A 6,694-nucleotide genomic window follows, 5' to 3' on the forward strand; every position below is an offset into this window, starting at 1 on the left:
AATGGACTGTTTATGTTATCAGTAAGGCTTCCAGTCAACAGTAAGCTATTCATAGCTGAGTTCTAGGGGAGTGAAAAGTTATACAAGGCCGGTGCAGTAGCGCGTGCCTGTAATCCCAGCTACTCGGGAGGCTGAGGCAGGAGAATGGTTTGAACCCGGGAGGCAGAGGTTGTGGTGAGCTGAGATCGTGCCACTGCACTCCAGGCTGGGTGATAGAGCAAGACTCCATCTCAAAAAAAAAAAAAAAAAAAAAAAGATTGGCTTATTGAAGAAGTCTGAGGTCATTCGGAGAGGTGTGGGAGTGGTAGGAGAGATTGCCCATGCCAAGGTTTGACCCAAAAAGGAACTCCCTGACTGAAGTTACAGGCGTCACCAGAAACTGATAACATTGGTTGCTCAAAAGAAGGAAGCTGGTTGGTGGTGTAGACACAGTGGTGGAGAGAGGCAGGGGAGAATGAGATGGGAAGTGGCTTTATGCTGCCACTTTTGTACTTTTTGAATTTTGAACCCGGTTTCTAAAAAGCGTCTGGCATATAGTAGGTGCGCAATAGGTATTTTTGAAAAGCTGCATGAGTGGAGTCAAATAAACATGATTGTTTAAAACTTTTAGTTTCAGGGGTACATGTACAGGTTGGTTCTACAGATAAATTGCATGTTGCAAGGGTTTGGTGTACATATTATTTTGTCACCCAAGTAATGAGCATAGTACCCTTTAGGTAGTTTTTCAGTCCTCACCCTCCACCTTCAGTTAGACCCTGGCATCTATTGCTCCCTTCTTTATCTCAATGTTCAGCTCCTACTTATAAGCGAGAACGTGTGGTGGTTGGTTTTCTGATCCTGCATTAGTTTGCTTAGGTTAATGGCTTCCATCACCATCCATGTTGCTGCAGAGAACATAATCTCATTCCTTGTTATGGCTGTGTACTATTCCATGGTGTATATGTACCACATTTTCTTTTTCCAGTCTACTTTGGATGGACATTTGGATTGATTCCTTGCCTTTGCTATTGTGAACAGTGCTGCAATGAACATGCAAGTGCATGCATCTTTATGGTAGAATGAGTTATATTTATTTGAGAATATACCCAATAATGGGTCACATGCAAACATGATTTTGAATTCAAGTCCCACCAATTTAACTGTGTGCTTCGATTAGTTTTGTCTTTTTTTTTTTTTTTTTTTTGAGACGGAGTCTCGCTTTGTCGCCCAGGCTGGAGTGCAGTGGCGCGATCTCGGCTCACTGCAAGCTCCGCCTCCCGGGTTTACGCCATTCTCCTGCCTCAGCCTCCCGTGTAGCTGGGACTACAGGCGCCCACCACCTCGCCCGGCTAGTTTTTTGTATTTTTTAGTAGAGACGGGGTTTCACCGTGTTAGCCAGGATGGTCTCGATCTCCTGACCTCGTGATCCACCCGTCTCGGCCTCCCAAAGTGCTGGGATTACAGGCTTGAGCCACCGCGCCCGGCCTTTTTTTTTTTTTTTTTTTTTGAGACGGAGTCTCGCTTTGTCGCCCAGGCTGGAGTGCAGTGGCGCGATCTTGGCTCACTGCATTCCTGGGATCAAGAAATCCTCTCACCTCAGCCTCCCAAGTAGCTGGGACTACAGGTGTGCCCTACCACGCCTGGCTAATTTTTGTATTTTTTAGTAGAGATGGGGTTTCACTGTATTGGTCAGGCTGATCTTGAACTCCTGACCTTGAGATCTGCCCGCCTCAGCCTCCTGAAGTGCTGGGATTACAAGTGTGTGCCACCAAGCCCAGCCTGATTAGTTTCTTGAGCCCCAGTGTCCTTTAGGTAGCATAGGGATGGTAATATCTTTCTCATAATGGTATTGCGATGATAAAATGAGTTGTTGCAGTAAATCACTAGCATAGAGTAAGCACTTAATAAATGATAGTTGCCATGGTGATAATAATAATACCAATGACAACTACAATAATGATAATGGAGAAAAGTAGCCCAAGGGGCTCTTCTAATTCTTTTATGGTAAAATAGAGCATTTCTCTAGCAAATATTGCTTGAAATAAATGTGCCTTGTCTGGATTTTGGAAATCTGTTACTATAGGGAGGTTTTCGGTTAGAAATTTACCCAGGGTCTATCGTACTAGATATAAATATCTAGTGGAGAATATAAATATTAATAGGACAAGGCTCCTGCCCTCAAGGAGCTTTGTTATAATGGTATTGGTAAATGAATGTCCTGAAAAGCTCCAGACTATCTGATTTTTGTTGGTGTTATTGTAGTGGATTTAATTATAATGAATCTATAACATGAAGATTCAAGAGCTGGAAATTCAATGAATCTAATACTCTAGATTCTCTAGTCCCTAGTGTGGCAATGTGCCAAATATCACATGGACAATAGTCTCATCTTCTTACCTTTGCTTAGCAACTGAATTTTTTGTACAGTGTTTATATATATTCCTGAATATAGAGGGTAGTGTTACCCAGTAGTTAAAAGTATGGACTTTTCTCTAAACTTCCTAACTCTGTGACGTTCGGCAAGGCATTTACTCTTTCTCAGGGTGTGTTTTTTTATTGTTTTGTTTTGAGTTTAGCCTTTTTAAAAAAGGCTGGCTAATAATCACACTCATATCATATGGTTTTAAAATGTTTAGTGCTATGCCTGACCCAGTAAGTTCTCTACTTCCTTCTGTTTGAGGAGAGTCGAATAAATTTTGCCTGGTGGCAGAAAAATAGCTGTAGGAAAAAGTAGTTCAGGCCAGGCATGGTGGCTCATGCCTGTAATCCCAGCAATCTGGGAGGCTGAAGCAGGAGCATCTTTTGAGCTCAGAAGTTCAAGACTAACCTGGGCAACATGGTGAAACCCCATCTCTATGAAAACAAAAACAAACAAAAAACCCAAAAACCTTAGCTCAGCCCATCTTTCCTTCTCCCATGTTTAAGGGCAAACAATTTTTTGGTTGATTGATTTTTTAACTTCATAAATTATGCAAATGCTATGAGTTGAATATATCCCACAAAGTTTTGTGTTGTAAATGTAATCCCCTAATGCAACAGTGTTGAGAGATGGGATGTGTAAAAAGTGATTAGGTCATGAATGATCTGCCCTCATGAATGGATTAAGGTTGTTATTATGGGAGTGGGTTCATTGTCGAGATAGTGGGTTTGTTATAAAATCGAGCCAGCCCTCTCTTATCCTTTGCCACTATCTCATCTTCCACCATGGGATGATGCAGCAGGAAAGCCCTCATTAGATGCTGGAGCCTTCATATTGGACTTTCCAGGCTCCAGAACTCGGAATTTTGGGAGCTAAATACATTTTTTCTTTATAAGTTACTTAGTCTTCAGATATTCTGTTATAGCAGCACAAAATGGACCAAGACAGAAAACTGGTACCAAGAAGCAGGGCTGATGCTATGACAAATGGCTGAAAATGTGGAAGCAAGTTTGGAAATGGGTAATGCATAGAGGCTGGAAGAATTTGGAAGAGCAGGCTAGAAAACACCTAGACTGCCATGAGTGGAGCACTAAAGGCAATTCTCAAGAAGGCTCCGAAGAAGAGAAAAGCTGTTGGCAAAGTTTGGACCTTCCTAGAGATTACTAGAGTGATGTTGCTTAGAATGTTCATAGAAATATGGACAGTAGTCCAGGCGCAGTGGCTCACGCCTGTAATCCCAACACTTTGGGAGCCCAAGGTGTGTGGATCACCTGAGGTCAGAAGTTCGAGACCAGCCTTACCAATATGGTGAAACCCTGTCTCTACTAAAAATACAAAAATCAGCCGGGCGTGGTGGTGTGTGCCTGTAATCCCAGCTACTCGAGAGGCTGAGGCAGGAGAATCGCTTAAACCTGGGAGGCGGAGGTTGCAGTAAATCCAGATCACACCACTGCACTCCAGCCTGGGAGACAGAGTGAGACTCTGTCTCAAAAAAAGAAACGAAGAAATATGGACAATGAAGGCCATTCTGATGGGGTCTCAGATAGAAATGAGGAATAAGATATTGCAAACTGGAGTAAAGACCATCCTTCTTACACCGTTGCAAAGAACTTGATGGAATTTCGTCCATGTCCTAGGGCTTTGTGGAAGGCAGAACTTGAGTGTGATGAACTATTAATAGAATATCTGGGCTGGGCACGGTGGCTCATGCGTGTAATCCCAGCCCTTTCGGAGGCCGTGGCAGGTGGATCACCTGAGGTCAGGAGTTCAAGACCAGTCTGGCCAACATGGTGAAACCCTGTCTCTACTAATAATACAAAAAAATTAGCCAGGAGTGGTAATGTACACCTGTAATCCCAGCTAATTGTGAGACTGAGGCGGGAGAATCGCTTGAACCCAGGAGGTGGAGGTTGCAGTGAGCCAAGATTGTGCCATTGCACTCCAACCTGGGTGACAAGAGCGAAACTCCATCTCAAAAAAATAAACAACAATAAAAAATAAATAGAATATCTCCTGGAAAAATCTCTAAGATGCAAAATATTGAAGGAGCTTTGTGGCTACTTTTAACTGCATGTAGTAAGATATGACAGGATAGAAAGAATTTTTTTACTCCCACCAAGGAACTGATGAGAAATAATTAATTTCATTTCTTTCTTTTTCTTTTTTGAGATGGAGTCTGGTTCTGTCGCTCAAGCTAGAGTGCTGTGGCGCCATCTCAGCTCAGCTCACTTGAACCTCCCGGGTTCAAGCGATTCTCCTGCCTCAGCCTCCTGAGTAGCTGAGATTACTGGCGTGCAGCACCACGCCTGGCTAATTTTTGTAATTTTAGTAGAGATAGGGTTTCACCATGTTGGCCAGGATGGTCTCGAACTCCTGGCTTCAAGTGATCCACCTACCTCAGCTTCCCAAAGTGCTAGGATTACAGGCGTGAGCCACCGCACTAGGCCTGATGAGAAATAATTTAAAGATTGAATTTATCACTAAAAGGGAAGCAGAGAAGAAAGATTTAGAAAATTCACAGCCTGGCCTGGTAAAGAGTGAAAAGGCATCTTCAGGAGAGCAAACCAAGGCCATGGCCAAGCAACAATTTGCTAAAGAGATTAGTAGGAATAGAGGAAAACCAGGTTCCGTTTATTAAGGCAAAGGAAGGATGATCGCAGAGGCATTTCAGAGCTCTTTAAGACAAGCCGGGGCCTTGAGGGCGAGGTTTCCAGAGAGGCCCCTGTGAAATCTCAACATTTGCTGCCCTGTAGTGACTCCTGCCCAGGAGTCAACTCCCACCCAGGAGTTCGAGGCTGCAGTGAGCTGTAATCACACCACTGTACTCCAGCCTGAGCAACAGAGCAAGATGCTTGTCTCAAAAGAAAAGAAACACCCTCTAGCAACCTAGCCCCCTGCCACACTACTGAAAACCAGAAAGAGAACACTTTGAAGACAACCAAAAACAGAAGGCACGTTAAATGCAGAGGAATGAAGATAATAATTATACCAGGTTTTTCATTAGAAACTGTGCAAACCAGAAGACAATAAAGTGACATTTAAAAAATATTGAAAAAACCCACTTTTAACCAGAGTTCTATACTCAATGAAAATACTTTTCAAAAACGAAGGCAAAATAAATACTTCCTTAGAAAACAAACCTAACAATTTATTACCAACAGTCCTGTACTATAAGAAATATTGGCCAGGCATGGTGGCTCCCGCCTGTAATCCCAGCACTTTGGGAGGCTGAGGCGGGTGGATCACCTGTGGTCGGGAGTTCAAGACCAGCCTGACCAACATAGAGAAGCCCGTCTGTACCAAAAATACAAAAATTAGCCAGGCGTGGTGGTGCATGCCTGTAATCCCAGCTACTCGGGAGGCTGAGGCAGGAGAATCACTTGAATCCGGGAGGCAGAGGTTGTGGTGAGCCGAAATCGCACCATTGCACTCCAGCCTGGGCAACAAGAGTGAAAGTGAAACTCCATCTCAAAAAAAAAAAAAAAAGAAAAGAAAGAAAGAAAAGAAATGTTAAAAGGAGTTCTTAGGCCAGGCGTGGTCATTCCCGTCTATAATCCCAGCACTTTGGGAGGCCAAGGTGGATCACTTGAGCCCAGGAGTTTGAGACCAGTCTGGGCAATATAGTGAGACCTTGTCTCTACAAAAAAAAGAGGAAAGAATTAGCCAGGCATGGTGGTGCACACCTGTAGTCCCAGCTCCTTGGGAGGCTGGGGTGGGAGGACTGCTTGAGCCCAAAAGGTAGAGGCTGCAGTGAGCTTTGATTGTGCCACTGCACTCTAGCCTGGGTGACAAAGCAAGAACTTGCCTCAAAAAAAAAGGAAGTTCTTTAAGCAAGAGGAATATGATAGCACAGAATCTGGTATTACACACAAAGCAAAGAAATCTACACACAAAAAATGGAGATTTCTGGATATGACTAAAATTACATATAAAAACTTTTTACTTTTATTTTTGATCTCTAAAAATTATTGACTTTCAAAAAGAAATATAGTGGAATGTATTGTGGGTTTATTGTACATTTATAAATAAAATAAAAGCAATCATAGAAAAGATTAAAGAGAATAATTGAAAGTGTACTGTTATTAGGTTCTTCTTCTTTTTTTTTTTTTTTGAGACGAAGTTTTGCTCTTGTCGCCCAGGCTGGAGTGTAATAGGGCGATCTCAGCTCACTGCAATCTCCGCTACTCAGGTTCAAGCAATTCTCCTGCCTCAGCCTCCCAAGTAGCTGGGATTACAAGTGTCTGCCACCATGTCCGGCTACTTTTTAAATTTTTAATGGAGATGGGGTTTCACCAC

This window comes from Colobus angolensis, unplaced genomic scaffold, assembly GCF_000951035.1.
Source record: "Colobus angolensis palliatus isolate OR3802 unplaced genomic scaffold, Cang.pa_1.0 Scaffold270, whole genome shotgun sequence".
Lineage (NCBI taxonomy): Eukaryota > Metazoa > Chordata > Mammalia > Primates > Cercopithecidae > Colobus > Colobus angolensis.